Genomic DNA, 15,915 nt, shown 5'->3' on the forward strand with positions numbered 1-15,915 from the left:
AGGTATTATAGTCTAGTAGCATCCAGAGCACCCAGGGTTGATGAACACTACAACGAATAATGCCTTCAAATAGAGAACTGCCCTCTATAGAGACACATGGTCTTAAAGCTGGTTTCCAGGCTTAATTCAAAATGATGGCCTTGACTTAAAAAGTCTGACGTAGTCCAGGGCTGAGATATCTCAAGTTCCATATTCTCCTGTGTGAACCTTAAGTTCTCCCCAGAGTTTGAGATGAAATGCTAATGGGGGTCTGCTACCTAAGATCAGCTTTGCCCAGCCTGGTGCCCTCCAGATGTTACAGGACTCCCATCACCCCCAGTCAGGATGGTGGGAGTTGTAGTCCAGCAATATCTGGAAAGCCAAAGTTTGAAGAACATTGATTTAATGCATGGAAGATGGGCTCTGTGATGCAGCTGTGCATTCGCATGCATTCCAGAGGGTTGGACTAGATCCCCCATGGGCCCCTTCCAAAATGTACAATTATGTGTTTCTATGCTGTTCAGTTCAAGCATGTTTAAGGCAACTAGCTTCCTCCCAAAGCATCCTGGGAGCTGCTGTTTTCCCCTTGCAGAACTACCGTTCCCAGCGCCCTTAACAAACTAGTTTTCAGGATTCTTCCAGTAGGTGTTCAAGGTGGATGTTGTGGATGTGACCATACAGACCACTACCTATTTTCCCACTGAGCAGAATAGAAGGGGAGGGCAGCACAGGATAAACAACCGGCCGGTTCCCACCTGCCCCCTCGCCTAGCTTTTACCACCCGAGGCAGCTGCCTAAGGGCCCCACAAAAATGCAGCATCAAAAAACCCACAATCACCCGTTTAAAGAAAAATCCAGAAATGCAAGCAGATTGTGAGCGAGGGTCTCAGCCGCGCCTTCCCCGCGCCCCCTTTCTGGAGCCTCCGCTCTGGACTCGCTTCTCTATAGCTTATTTCTCTCCCAAGCTCGCTTTGCAAGCCTGCCTCCCTCCCTCCCTCCCTCTCTCTGGGGGGAAAAAGGTCATTGCGCAAATGATTAGTCAGAGCTCAGTTGCTACAGCAACCAGCCGCTGTATCTGGGACAGGCAATGCATTGAGGACAACAGCGAGGTCGGCCATTAGTGGAGGCTGCTGGGATAGGAAGCCTTTGTATCGACTTCCAAGGGAGGCAGGAGGCGAGGAGGCAGTGGGAGAAGGAGGCAGCTTACAGCCCCTTGCACCACCGCGCAGAAACTCAGCTGGGCAACAGAGCTGGCAGACGATCTATCTATCTGTCTACCTCTTTTGCATCGTGTGCAAGTTCCTATTTTATATTTTCACTTACGTTTTGTTTTATTTCATCACAGGCATGGTAAGATAGGTTGAATGGCCTTCTGTCATGGGTGCTTTAGCTGATATTCTTGCATTGCAGGGGGGTTGGACTAGATGACCCTTGGGTCCCTTCCAACTATGATTCTATGAAACTTTAAGCAATCCCCCCCCCCCTATCAGGAGCAACAGCACTCATAGAGTGCAGGGGGCAGATGATGGGAAAGGGTTTGCTGCTCCCTGGTTAGAGCAGCAGCTTTGCATGCAGAAGTCCCAGGTTCAATCCCTGGCATTTCCCTATCCCCTGCCTAAAATTCTATAAATCTGCTGCCAGTCAGTGTAGACAGCACAGAGCTAGATGGGCTCCAATGGTCTGACTTGGAAAAGGTAGCTCTGTGGTAGAGCATCTGCTTTGCATGTGGAAGCTCTCAGGTTCAATCCCTGGCAGTGTCTCCAGGTAGGGCTTGGAACATCCCTTGCCTAAAATTCTAGAGAGCTGCTGCCAGTCAGTGTAGACAACACAGAGCTAGACGGACATGAACAGTCTGTCTCAGAAGAAGGAATGTTCCTGTTTTTCATCCATTTATTCAGAATGTTGAGGACTTCAATCTTGCTGTATTTTTAGGAGAACAGACATAGCTCGGTGGCGCGACAGTTGCTTCGCATGCAGAAGGTCCCAGATTTAATCCATGATTATATCTCCAGGTAGGGCTGGGAATGTCCCCTGACTGAAACCCTGGGAGGCCTATTGCTGCCAGTCAGTGTAAACAAGACTGAGCTAAGTGGACCATGCTAAGAACTGCTTTTATGGGGTTGGGGGAGCTCTTTAGAAAATAATGGAATGCAGCTTACTAAATTCTTCTCAGAGTAGACCTGTTGGAATTCATGTAGCTAAGTTTATTGTGACCATGAATTTTGGTGGGTCAATTCTGAGCATGCTGTAGGCCCCATCTGCACAATTTGTTCAAAGCAGTATCCTACCACTTTCCGCAGTCATAGCATCCCCCAAGGAATCCTGGGGCCTGTAGTTTGTTAAGGGTGCTTAGAGTTGTTAGGGGACCCATATTCCCCTCAAATAACTACAATTCCCAGATTACTTTTGTGGGAGGAAAAATATAAGGTTCCTGTGTGACTGACATATGTGTGGCAAATAATGAAATAATTGGCTGGGTGCTTGGATTCAAAATGCAGGGTACTACACACGAGAGAGCCCCCAGAAGCAGAGTTTACTCGAAAAGTCAAGCAGCACAGCGAAGTGTTAGGAATGTAGGCTGTTAAACCTTTAGCATATTGCATTTAGTCTGCTTGCAAAGTGCTCCCCTCTTTCTACCCCTCTTGCAATAAACAGAGCATACAGTGTGAAGTATGTTTAAAATGTTTTACTTACAAAAAGGCTCCAAAGGTCAGGTGCATACATTTATCCAAGCAGCAGCTAGAATATAGGCAGAATACTCTTGGGTAGAAAATACAAAAAGGCAGCTTCAAACACGTGCTCTAAGCTTGCAGCAAAGCTTAGGCACATCTTCCTTGGTCAGTTATATAAGACACTACAATATGGCATGGAGAGAGGAAAGGACCAGGAAGAGAAGGTTTCAATTCCTCCTCAGAGAAGAGGGGGCTTGATCTAGCTGAGTCTAGGGATATAACTTTGTGGTCTTAACCCCTTCATACACTAACAAGCACTCGTGCATAGTTATGTCTGACTGCAATCTTCCACAAGTTTAACTAACAATCCCTCATCCCAGGAACCATGGGGATTTTAGGTCTCTGTGGAGAATGGGGTTCTAATAACTCATGGCACCCTTAAGAAACTATATTTCCAAGGATTCTTTGAGGGAAGTTAGGACTGTTCAAAGGGGTATGATACTGATTTAGATGTATGGTGCAGATGAGGCCTAACACTGGAAAGATTTCAAATTACTGTAATTTAAAAGAATTGGACAGGTTCACAGAAAATAAGGATATCAATGGCTCCTAGTCACAATGGCTATGCTCCGCCCCGATGATCATGAGAATGGTCATGGGAAGGTGGGGATGTGTGGCCCTCCAGTTGTTGATGCTCCCAGCTCCCATCAGTCTCTACCAGCATGGCCAATGTTCAAGGATGATGGGAGCTGTCAGAGCATCCACTTTGCATGCAGAAAGTGCCATGTTCTAACCCTGGCCTCTCTCTTGGTACATAGTTGAACTATGGAACTTGCTCCCGTGGCCGGTAGTGATGGCCACCAACTTGAATGGCTTTGAAAGAGGATTAGACAAATTCATGGAAGACAAGGCTTTCAATGGCTGCTAACCATGATGGCTGTGCTCTGTGTCCAAGGTCGGAGACAGTAATGCTTCTAAACCCCAGTTGTTGGAAATCAAAGGAGGGGAAAGGGCTTCTTGTGCTCAGGTCCTGCTTGTGGGTTTCCCAAAATGTGCACCTGGTTGGCCACTGAGAACAGCATGCTGGACTAGATTGGCCCCCATTGATCTAGCCCGATATTCTGTGTTTATGTTCTTATGGTAAAAGCCACTCCTTTGGTGTTTTGGGGGGCAGGATCCAGCTCCTCCTGCTGTGAATGGAGTGGTCTTCTGCCCCATAGTAACACACCTATAAACTCTCCTATCTTTGCAGGTGCTGATTCCTCCCAGATTCTTTATGTTGCAACACCAGGTAACATTTCCCAAGGACTGCTGGCTGGCACTCTCCCTCCCTCCCTCCCTCCCTCCCCCTCTCTCTCTGAATGAACATCTTTTCCAAAACAATTCCAAGCGCTGGCCTATCGATGCCTCACAGTGGACTGGTCCGTCCCACAAGATTTTGGCATATCTAAGGGAGAAAGGAAGTACATGGAAAGAGGAAAGGAGGCAGTCAAGAGAACAGGAGGAAGTGACCTCACTGGGTTGGGAGCTGGGTGCGGAATATGAACACTCAGGTGTAAAGGGAAGCAGGACAGGATGCAGACGGGGAGCAAAGGTGCTTTTCATGCCTGCGATTTCCTTATTTGCAAAAAGAAAGGGGCTAGTCTTATGGATGCCCATGCATGCAAAACTTCCTTTTGCCAATGGAGATGGACTTCTCAGCCCCTTCCTTTGCGCAGGGAATGGACAAATGGGATAACTTCCCTTTCCCCAATCTTCATCACATATTCATATTCACATTAACTTATTTTTTTATCTTTAATTTATTTCTTAAATTCATAACCATCCTATAATTGTAGTGTTTGAAGGGAACCCTCCCGGTTTGTTTGTTTTTTTAGTTCAACCCCCTTTAATGCAAGAATCACAGCTAATGAACCCCTGACAGGTGGCCAGCCAACCTCTGTTTAAAAACCTCCAGTGAAGGAGGGTCCATCACCTTCTGAGGTCATCTACTCCACTGTCTTACTCTGTCTTGCAGTTAGAAAGCTCTTCCTAATGTGTGGTTTTAATCCCCTTTCTTGTCATTTGGATCCATTGGTTTGGGTCCTTCCCAACAAGCTTGCTCCATCTTCCATGGGGCAGCCCTGCAGTTATTTGAAGATGGCTGTCATATCTCCTCTCACTCTCCACTTCTCTGGGCTAAGCACTCCCAATTCCCTCAGATGTTCCTCTCAAGGCCCTCTGCACACGTTCCAGCTTGTCAAAATCCTTCTTAAACTGTGAGGCCCAGAACTGGAGACACTACTTTTCCAGTTCTACAATATCATTTTTTAAGTGAGGCAACTAGAACTGTATATTGTATTGTTCCCTATTTTTTAACGTTGCCAAACAGATCCATGCCCAAACACGAGACTTATTGATATTTCTGGTTCGGAAGAATAGACAGTCATGCACCAAAATTCAGGGAACTTCAGGAACTGGCATACATTGAGAAGAGGTTGTGTTGTACAAAGGGCTAAGTCACACTCTCCAAAACAATACCCCAAATGAAACAGAGCCACCCACTTCTCCATATTCTGCAATGCAGTTTCCCGGTAAAGTGTATGGAAATGCAGTTACTGGGGGCAGAGTGTATATAGAAATGCATAGGATAGTGGGGGGGGGGGGAACAGCATGTGAAAATGTATTTGGAAACTCCATTGTCAAAATGTGTACATTGGGCAAAATTGCAATTATAATGGACAGGTGAGGCTTGCTGATGATGCCTCCACCAGGGGCTGCCCGGTTGGTGCTGAACTGTGACAGGGTCTTTTCAGTGGTGGCTCTAGGAAGGTGCACCTGCCTCCATCATTATTAACTTTCAGGAGTAATTTGAAAACAGTCCTATTTACCCCAGGAATTTGGTCGCCAAAGAATACTGTTCCTGGAAACCTTAAGATCATTGGGTCGTGATTTTAATTAATGTAGAATATTTTTAATTGTCATTCAGAATAAAAAAATAAAAAAATTCCTTCCTTCACCTTAGAGACCAACTAAGTTTGTTATTGGTATTGCACACGAAAGCTCATGCCAATAACAAACTTGGTTGGTCTCTAAGGTGCTATTGGAAGGATTTTTGTTATTTTTTATTTTGTTTCGACTACGGCAGACCAACACGGCTACCTACCTGTAACTTTAATTGTCATTGTTTGCCACCCTTGGAGCGGAAGGGTGGGATATAATTTCACTTGATCAATCAAACATGTATACTTCTGAAGAATTTTGCACTTAAAATGCTGGTGGGTTTTCATGAGGGCTTATATAGGAAGCACAGAGCTAGACCATGGGTTCATATAGCTTAGTACTGTCTACACAGACTAGCAGCAGCTCTCCCAAGATTTTAGGCAGGAGTCTCTCCCAGCCCTACCTGGAGATACTGTTGGGGATTGAGCCAGGGGTTTTCTGTTTGCAAGGCAGATGCTCTGTCACTGAGCTATGGTCATTTCCCAAAGGACCATGTTTGGTTTTAAATGAATAAATGGCAAACCAATGAGGGGAATGTGCATAATGGAACCAAAGACTGGAAGACTGTCAAAACTGAAATGGACAGGTCCACTTGTTCCTTGCTGAGCACCTATTAAAGAGTTACAATTGGAATCGGCTCATTCTCCTCCCTCCCACAACCCTGGCAAATTCTTAGCCATCTCTCTCTCTCTCTCTCCCCCCCCCCATTTTGCTCCTTCTTCCTGGGCTTTCTGCCATGCATGTCTGGAATACATTATGTACCTCGTGCTCACTCCCCCCCCCCCCCGCCCCAGCTTGTCAGGCTGACTTTCCTTCTATCTTCTCCTTGGAGTCTCTTCTCAAGGCTCAGAAAAGCTTTTCCTGAACCAGCAAAGCAACCCCCACTTTTCCCACCAGCTTCTTCTCTGCTGCTAAGATTTGATCGCCTGTCTGAAGGTGAATATGGTGGCAGTGGTAGAGAAATTAAGCAGGATACTTAGATCCTTCCTAACTCCAGATTTGATTTGATTTTTTTTTAAAGAAAAAATAAATTTCTTGCAAAACGCTCACTTGGATTTTCCAGCCCTGTGGAATTATTAATTCTCCACTTTGTCTTGGGGAGGAAAACACATATGCACACACCATGTCTGAATCAGCCCCATTCAGACACCTCATGTCTGAATGTGGTGGCCCAAAATTTAATTGGGCAAGCATCTTTGCCCAGTTTGTCCAAGTCTCCTGTTCCAAATGTTGGTGGGTCTGCTCCTGTGGATGTCAAGTGATTAAAATGAAATTTGGTGAGCCTGTTCAGGGCACAGGAGGTCTTTTGGATTGGAAGATGTGCTCCTTTCAATCAAACCTCTGCTCCCTGCCTTTGATGGGGAGAGGAGAAAAGTGAAACCAACAACAGGAACCAGGTGTGGTCCCTGCCATGGGAGTCCTGAACTATCCAAGCACAATTAATCTTTTCAGCTTTTATATTCCTCACAACAGTTCTGCAAGGTAGATCAGTTGAACCATTTCACAGATGAGAAAGCAAATGCCTCTTTGTGATGTTTTATAGTCTTCGTATGAAGAATGGCTGGTTAAGATTCAGTCTGTGGGTTCAGTCTGAGTACAGTAAAGGTAAAGGGACCCCTGACCATTAGGTCCAGTCGTGGACGACTCTGGGGTTGCGGCGCTCATCTCGCTTTATTGGCCGAGGGAGCTGGCATACGAACTTCCGGGTCATGTGGCCAGCATGACTAAGCCGCTTCTGGCAAACCAGAGCAGCACACAGAAACGGCGTTTACCTTCCCGCCGGAGCGGTACCTATTTATCTACTTGCACTTTGACGTGCTTTCGAACTGCTAGGTGGGCAGGAGCAGGGACCGAGCAACAGGAGCTCACCCCGTCGCGGGGATTCGAACCGTTGACCTTCTGATCGGCAAGCCCTAGGCTCTGTGGTTTAACCCACAGTGCCACCCCGAGTACAGTACTGTACCCTATTTCCTAGATACAGTATGTGCCTCTGGGAAATTCCACAAATACTGCATAGTGCAGGAGGGGATTTCCAGACTGGAGGGCCACATTCTGTCATTGGTGACCCTCCGAGGGCCGCATGCCAGTGGTGGTTGGGGCCAGAGGCAAAGTGGGCAGAATACTGGATGTGGCTCGCTCCTTTTGCATGAAGGGTTACGAGCCAGGCGTGCAAAAACCAGAGCCATTTTGAGAGAAGTAGGGGGAAGGGGTGCATTCTCTCCACATTTGTTGCTTCTCCATTATCCCGTCTCTTCTAGTTCCTGCTCCCCCACTTCTAAACTTGTGCTCGAAGACACATTTTTAAACCCTTAAAAGAAAGCTACTTCAAGATAGGGCAATTCCTGCCTGTCCTTTCTCCATTCCCCATCTTTCCCAGTTCTTGCTCCCCAACTTCTAAAAAAACGTGTTTATTTACACATTTGGAACCCCTGGAGAGAAAGCCACTTGCAGAAAGCTGCTTGAGAGAGGGCGACTTTAAGGTAGGAGGAAGGGGTACATAACCCTTTCCCCACCTGTAATGTCTCCACTCCCCCAATATTTTCCTGGTCCTGTCCCCCATTTTCATGTATGTTTAAATACACATTTTGAACCCCTTTAGCTCAACCCACTTCAGGAAAACAGCTTTCAGGGAGGTCAGCTGTGGATGTAGGGGGAATGGGTGCAGAACACTTTCCCCTCCCCACCCCACCCTTCCCTTCTCCATTTCTTCATCTCTTCCACTTCCTGCTCTCCCACTCCTAAACTTGGGTTTAAATACACATTTAGAACCTCTGCAGAGGTACCAGATGCTTTGGAGAAGGGGTGATCCAGAGCGATTTCACAGCAGGGAGGGAAACGGGTTAAACACTCCCCCCTCTCCTATGTCATTTGCTGTTTAAGAGTCCTTTACCAATCCTATTTATTACGGGGGGGGGGGGAGCAGCAAGGTCACTTGGGTTGCAAACCTACCCCGCACTTTCCTGCAAATAAAGCTTCATTGTTTACTTCTGAGTAGACCATTATCAAACCAGTTGGGAGCTTCAGAGTCAAGCAAGAATTGGAGAACCTGGAGTCTCCGATCCAATAAAATTAAACACTCTTCTTTGAGTCCCCCCCTTCCGTCTCCCTTTTCCCCCTCTCCTCTGCTCCAGAAAAAGTGGAAAGTCGTTCCTCTCCAGAAGTATAGGAGTCTTGCATGAAACACGCCCCCCCATAGTGGTAATGGGGAGAGGTTTACTGTAGTCCACTTTGGGAAATAAAAGTCAACTGTTGACTCCCCCCCCCCCAAAAAAAATTCTGGATCTCTTTCGCAAACTTGAGTTGTGTGATAACCCCCCCTTCCTTCCTGTATGGAGTTGGCGGGAGGGGTGTGTGTGTGTGTGTGTCTCTGTGGGGGGGGGGAGTTGGCTCAGCGCCCTTCATTGTCTTTGCAAAACAACACCCCCATTTTATTTCCTTTCTCTCCCTATTCCCAGGGCTTACATGCACTTTCTGCATCTCCCCCTCCCTCCAACACACAACTATTTTTCTGTGCCCCCCCCCCCGACAGCGCCTTCAATAATTAATCGCCTGGATAAATAATAGATGCCGTGTTTGCTTGGGTGTTTTCTATTCCACCCCCCCCCCCGTTTCTCCACTCGCAATTTATTTAGGCTTGCAAGCCCTTTCAGCGGAGCCAACCCCGTTACAAAAGAACAACCCCTTTACTTCCGAGTAGACTCACTTCGCTTGCATACACACACACACACACACACACACTCACTCACTCACTCTGCACGCAGACAGACGCATATATAATATTCTTCATTAAGGGTAGCAATGGTATTTTATTTTTGCAGGGGTAGGGGGAGGTTTAAGGAGGGCGGGGGGTGGAGGGAGAAGGAAAAGTGCAGCTGAAAAGCATTCCGGGGAGATAAAGGGCTGGTTTGATGTGCGTTCATGTGGAGGAGCCTTTTCTCCCCTCCCTCCCGCTTCTCTTCTTCCCCTTCCCGGAGAGAAGGTTGGCGCCAGTAGTCTGGAACTAGGCTGACAAGCTTTTGAGTTATAGAAAAAACGGAGGGGGGGGGGAGTGGAAGGAGACGGAGGACGAGAAGGGGGAGAGAGGCAGGCAGGCAGCTGGTGTGTGGATTACTTCAAGGGAGAGAGCAGGAATAAACACAAACACACTCGCGGAGCTGCGGACGCGAAGCGAGAGGTCAGGATTCGAACCGGCCGAGGAGGGGGATTTATGCAAGGTTTTTATAAAAATAAAAATAAAATAAACAACTAGGGCTATCAATGGCTACTAACCATGATAGCTAGGCTCTGCCTCCAAGGTTAAAGGCAACAATTCTTCCGAATAACAATTGCTGTAAGCCACAAGAGGGGACAGTTGTTACGCTCAGGTCCTGCTTAAGTTATTATTATTTATTGAATTTATATACCTGGAGGTCTCAGGACGGTTCACAGTGCAAATGAACCGCAGGCATCAGTTTCTGCAGGCATCAGATTGGCCGCTATGATAACAGGATCCTAGAATAGATGGGCCACTGGCCTAATCCAGCGGGCTCTTCTTACGTTCTTAGGGTTTTGGGAAGGGGGCGTGGCTTAGTGGGTAAAGTATCTGCATACAGATTGTCCCAGGTTCAGCACCCCAAGTAGGGCTGGGAGAGAGACCCACTGTCAAAACCCTGGAGAGCTGCTGCCTCTCAGTGCAGATAATACTGCACCAGGTGGACTGTTTCTTACTTAAGTCACCCCTTTGTTTTGAACCATGGGGTCTGGAACCTTGTATTATTATTTTGGAGAAAGGTCCATTCTATTTCTGTGGATTGCATTCAACTACATCCTCCTCACAGTAGACCCATTTAAATAAATGGGCCTAAAGTAGTCATAGCCATTAACTTCAATGGGTCACCTCTAGCATTGAATACCACCCTATGATCTTTCCAGGCTGGGGCTTATTATGGGTCAGTGCTTCTCATGCACAGAAATTATTCACCACCCTGTATTTTGTGTGCCCCGCTCCTCTCTGTTAACCCAGATTTAAACTTTCCTGATGGGAGAATCCAACAAATGGAAGAACACCAGCACGACCACCATGTTTTTCACAGAGCAGACCCAATGAAAGTAGCATATGTAACTTAGTCAAGCCCATTAACTTCAGTGGTTCTACTCTGAGACTGTGTACACTCCCTCAAAGCATACCCCACCCTCAAATCCTGGGAACTGCAGTTTGTTGAGGGTGCTGGAATGGTAGCTCTCTCTCTTGAGCCGCAAACTGCAGTCCCCAGGATTTTGGGGGGCAGGAATGTGCTTTAAAGGTAAGGTGTCTATGCAGCTTGTATGGCCCCCCAAAACTGCACCCTACAACTCATTTGCAAGATTGTGACGACCTATTTGCTGTATTAAAAAAAATAGCCACAACCCCCCCTAATCTGCAAGCACCTTTGGATTGGCTCCATGGGATTTTTTTTTTTTGGGGGGGGTGAATCAAAATTCTGAAAGCGAGGAGAGCAGGCTAGTTTCTCACAAAACAATTTAGAGTAAGAATATGGCCTATGTATTTTGCCTCATATTTCTATAAATCCTATAAATTCTCTCTCTCTGTATATACGAAATATGGGGGTGGGGGTTCATTGCAGGTGCAGAAAATGCTCCCTTTGCCCTACCTTGTCTGAGGCCTATATATTCTTGGTTAGACACACTTTGGTTTGAACCCTCAGCTGTGATATTTTTTAGACCCATTTACTGGGGAGGACTCAGTGGGCTTATCTGGGTGCCCACAGGAATTTTTCCAGGGATGGGGTGGAGCGGTTAGAGTGCAGGATATCATAATTCAAACCCCCACTAGGCCATGAAGCTCACTAGGTGAGACCTTGGGCAGAGCCGTAGCTAGGTGATCTTGCGCCTCTGGCAGACCTGTCCAGATTGCGCCCCCTGGCCACAGACAAATTAGCTCTTCCTTCTGCCTCTCCTCCAACCCCCTCCTCTCCACCCATTCAATTCACCCTCTATTTAAAACCATTTCTTATGAGGCAATAATAGATATTTATATTTATGGACATCTTTTTAGCTGATTTTGTGCCACCCCAACCACGTGCGCCCCTGGTGGGCAGGGGCGTAGGGAGCCGCTTTGCCACCTGGGGCGGCAAACGCGGGGGCACCCCCTGGGGGCGGGGTACCGCTCCCTAGTGCAGGCACGCCCTGACGTCATGACGCATGGCACGCGCACAGAATCCCAGGTGGACTGTGCATGTGCGGACATGTGCATTCCACCCAAGATGGCGGGCGCGAGCGGCTGGCACCCCTTCCATGCAGCGGCACGGCAAGTTTTAAGGCTGCAGCGCGCAAACAGCAGCACAGACGCTGTGCTGCTGTTCGCACGCTGCAGCCTTAAAACTTGCCGCGCCCCATGCACGCCGGCGGTGCCGATCATGGGGGCGGGCCATCGCCCCTAGTGTCACCCCCCCCTAGGGTGGTACCCGGGGCGGCCCGCCCCCTTGCTCCGCCCCTGCTGGTGGGGGCCCACCTTACCACCCCCTAGCTACGGCCGTGACCTTCAGCCTTTTTGTGGGAATTAAATGAGGGTGATAACCACATATGCCACAATCAGCACCTTGGGAGAAAAAGAAGGGATATACATTCTGTAAATAAAATAAAACAACACACAAATTAAATAATAAATAAATTTGAACTATGGAAAGGGCTAATTTCTCTCAAAACAAACGAGATTACTGCCTGCACATTTTGCCTCATATCTCAGCTTCTACAAATGCTAGAAACTTGACCCTTTTAAAAAAAGGAGAGGGGAGCTGGGGGTTTATGATTTATTTGGGGAGACTGCTCCCTCCCGCCCTCTCCTGGAAACACACATGTGGGGTGTGTGAGCCACGTTGGGGTGTGTTGAAGAACATTTTTAGAAGAGCCATGAAAATTTTCGAAAGAGAAAGAAACAAAGTTGTGTGCTTTTCTGTCCTCCTTATAAAACACACACACAGAGAGAGACACACACACTGCCTGAGGTTGCAGGCTTGGAAAAGAGCTGGCTTCACAGGGACTCTTGGCTGTGGTTCAGCCCAGCCATCCCGGGAGGACATTCCTTTCCACTGAACACGGCTGTTCCCCTCTCCCTGCCTCTTCCCTCCCTCTCAGAAAACCTTCCCAAACTGAGCAGGCTTGGCTCCCTCCATCGCAGTCCAGCTGCTTGCCTCCCACACCTCCAAAAGCTAGCCCCCGGCTTCATCTGCAGAACAGTCCACTAGATTTAAAAGCCCTGCTTGGCTTATGGGCAAGAAGTGGTTGAGTCCCTTTGCACAGGGGCTCTAGAAGGGACTGTACCACTTGGAGCTTGCTGGAGGAAGGTTCACCTTTATAAACACACACACCCCATTCATTTTTTATTTATTTCACAAAATTTATATACCGCTTGATGGTAGAAAACAAACAATAATCTTTTGAAAGCTAGTTTGGTGAGAGTTTGAATCTCCTCACTTGGCTATGAAGGTCACTGGGGGTCATTTGCTCACTCTCAGCCTAACCTACTTTGCTGTGTTGTTGGGATTAAATGAGGAGTAGAGTCTCTGAAGCTCCATGGGGATATAAATGCAGTACAGTGGTACCTCGGGTTATGTATGCTTTGGGTTGCGTACTTTTCGGGTTACGAACTCTGCTAACCTGGAAGCGCAACCCAACGCGTGTGCAATTTGCGCATGCGCAGAGCGTTTTTCGCGGTTTCCCCCCGGTTTTTTCGGTGCGCAGAACGAATTATTCGGGTTACGTCCTTTTCAGGTTACGTACTGTAACCCAGAACGAATTAAGTACATAACCCGGGGTATCACTGTAAATAAATGCCTCAAAACAGTTTACAAAAAGAATAAAACAATACAGTGGTGCCCCGCTAGTCGAAAATAATTCGTTCTACGAGTGTCTTCGTAGAGCGAATTTTTCGTCTAGCGAAGCGGCAATGCAGCGCGGAGGTTTCCGCACCAAAAAATAAATTTAAAAATTCGTCTTGCGAGGCAGCCCCATTGACTTTTTCGTCTTGCGGGGCAGCCTTCCGCTAGTGAATGCTGTTCGTCTAGCGAGTTTTTCGTCTTGCGAGGCATTCGTCTAGCGGGGCACCACTGTACTGTACAATTATTTTGTAAAAACAATTAAAACATTCAGAAAATTAAAACCAGTCATGAACTAAGTACACACCAACATTCTAGATATCCGAGTAGGCAACAATGACTGTAAATCACACCAACTCATTGCAAATAGAAAGCTAGCAGGAAAGGGAATAAGATAGGGTCCACATCACTCTTCAACTCCTGGGCCAGGACCTCAATACAGCCTGATTGACGTGAGTGGCAATGATTTAAAAAGTATGGAAATATCTCACACAGGAGACAGTTGTGGCCCCCAGCTTGGATGGCTTTAAAAGTGGATTGGACAAATTGGAGATAGCAGTGTTTCTGAATACTAGTTGCTGGAAACTACAAGAGGGGAGAGTGCTCTTGTGCTCGGGTCCTGCTTACAGGTTTCCCACCAAAATGGGCCCCCTTTGGCCTGATCCAGCAACCATTCTCTTCTTATGGTCTTACATTCCAATTGAATACGGATCCTGTATCTGAAATGATTGAAGAATACAGAGTTGGAGAATCTTCCTGCCTTTCTGACATGTGCTAGCTTTCTACTAGCAGGGAGTTTTGTTGTTTGTTTGGGTCCAAGAAGGAACATTAAAAATTGTCGTCGTCCCCACCAGCTAGAAAGGGTATAGTCTACCTTATCACTTAAGTCTCTACCTATAACCTCATCCTACTGGATGTGTAGTGCAGGCTTAAGAAATCTGCAGTCATAATAGCTGCAGAGGCTAATCTGTGATCCTCCAGTTCTCATCACCCCTGGCTGGGGATGATGGCAGTTGGATCCCAAAAATATCTGGAGGCCAAAGGATAGCTACCCATCACCTAGATGCTTAGTTGGGATAAACCCCATTGGGCTTTCGTCTAAGAAACCATGCATGGGTTTGTATTGAGGTGGCAAACTGGCCAAAAGGGGGCATTATTTATTCCCTTCTTCAGCCAAAAGTTTCCAGAGCACTTACAGATGAGGAGAAAGAACAAACATGCCATCTTAAAAGACACAGCACAAAGGGAAAAGAGATTTAGGAGGGAGGAGGAACTAAGCAAACTCGGACACAAGTTATTAGATACAGATTCTTCTAATGGCCAGCAGGGGTGAGGAAGTTTAAGGAGAGAAGGCACCTTTCAGCTGCTCTGAAAGAGAGGGACAACAATATGCATTTTTCCTCTTCCTTGCTTTGCTGTAGCCTCATGAAACGGCTGGCAAACATTCAGCTGAACAGATTTTGGAAGGGTGCAAGCACACAAAACAGCTTCAGCTTTATGGGAACATCATGCAACTTTCCTGTCCCAATCTTGGGTTGCAAAACTTCCTAGACCCCTGTGTGTGTGCATCTGGGTTTTGGACTGAGAGCCAGGGTTGCCACTCTTCTGATCAGCCACAAGGAGAGAAAAAATGATTTACCTTTGCTTGATTGTAGTAAAGCCTCTAAGCACATTAAGGTAAATATTAAAATTATCTATCAAAAGTGGTTAAAAATAATTTAGACATTTAGAAATAATTAAAACCAACCATTAAAAAGATTAAAACTTGTCATTGTCAACATCTTTCAGCTTGGCAGCACCTATACTTTGGAACTCCCTGCCTGTTGATATTAGGCAGGTGCCTTCACAGTACTCTTTTCAGCACCTGCTAAGAACATTTTTGTTTAGGCAAGCCTGCCCAGGTGCTTAGAAAGTTGATGTGAGTTTTAATCTGCTTCTAGTCTCTTGCTACTTTAACTTTTTGAATCAAAAAAAAATTATGGTTGTTCATTTTCCTTATTCATAATTTTATTGCTTTAATAAATAACACCAACAGTGAGTGCACCTGCTTAATGCCGACAAGCACTGAGTTTCAAAGAATAGGTGCCACCAGATCAAATTTCCCCCTCTTTCTCTCTCCAGGTTAATTTCAGCTCAGTCCACCTGGAAGAATGATCTGTGGGTGGCTGGTTCAAGACATGTTGGTACTCAAGGCAGAAAATCCAAATGGCAGTTTCTTCCCTGCACAGAAATTAACAGGTGGTATGATCCACCAGGAAGTTACCCTCCACAGCACGTGTGATGAAGCAGAGATAGGCAGGAATGATGGAGTGCCACTTATTTTGCAATGGGTACCATGCTATCTCTGTATCCCCACTGCTACTTTTCTTTTTATCCTCACCTGAAGCTTTGTTGCCCATCAAAAGAATCAGGCACAGCATAAGGCAGGA

This window comes from Lacerta agilis, chromosome Z, assembly GCF_009819535.1.
Source record: "Lacerta agilis isolate rLacAgi1 chromosome Z, rLacAgi1.pri, whole genome shotgun sequence".
NCBI lineage: Eukaryota > Metazoa > Chordata > Lepidosauria > Squamata > Lacertidae > Lacerta > Lacerta agilis.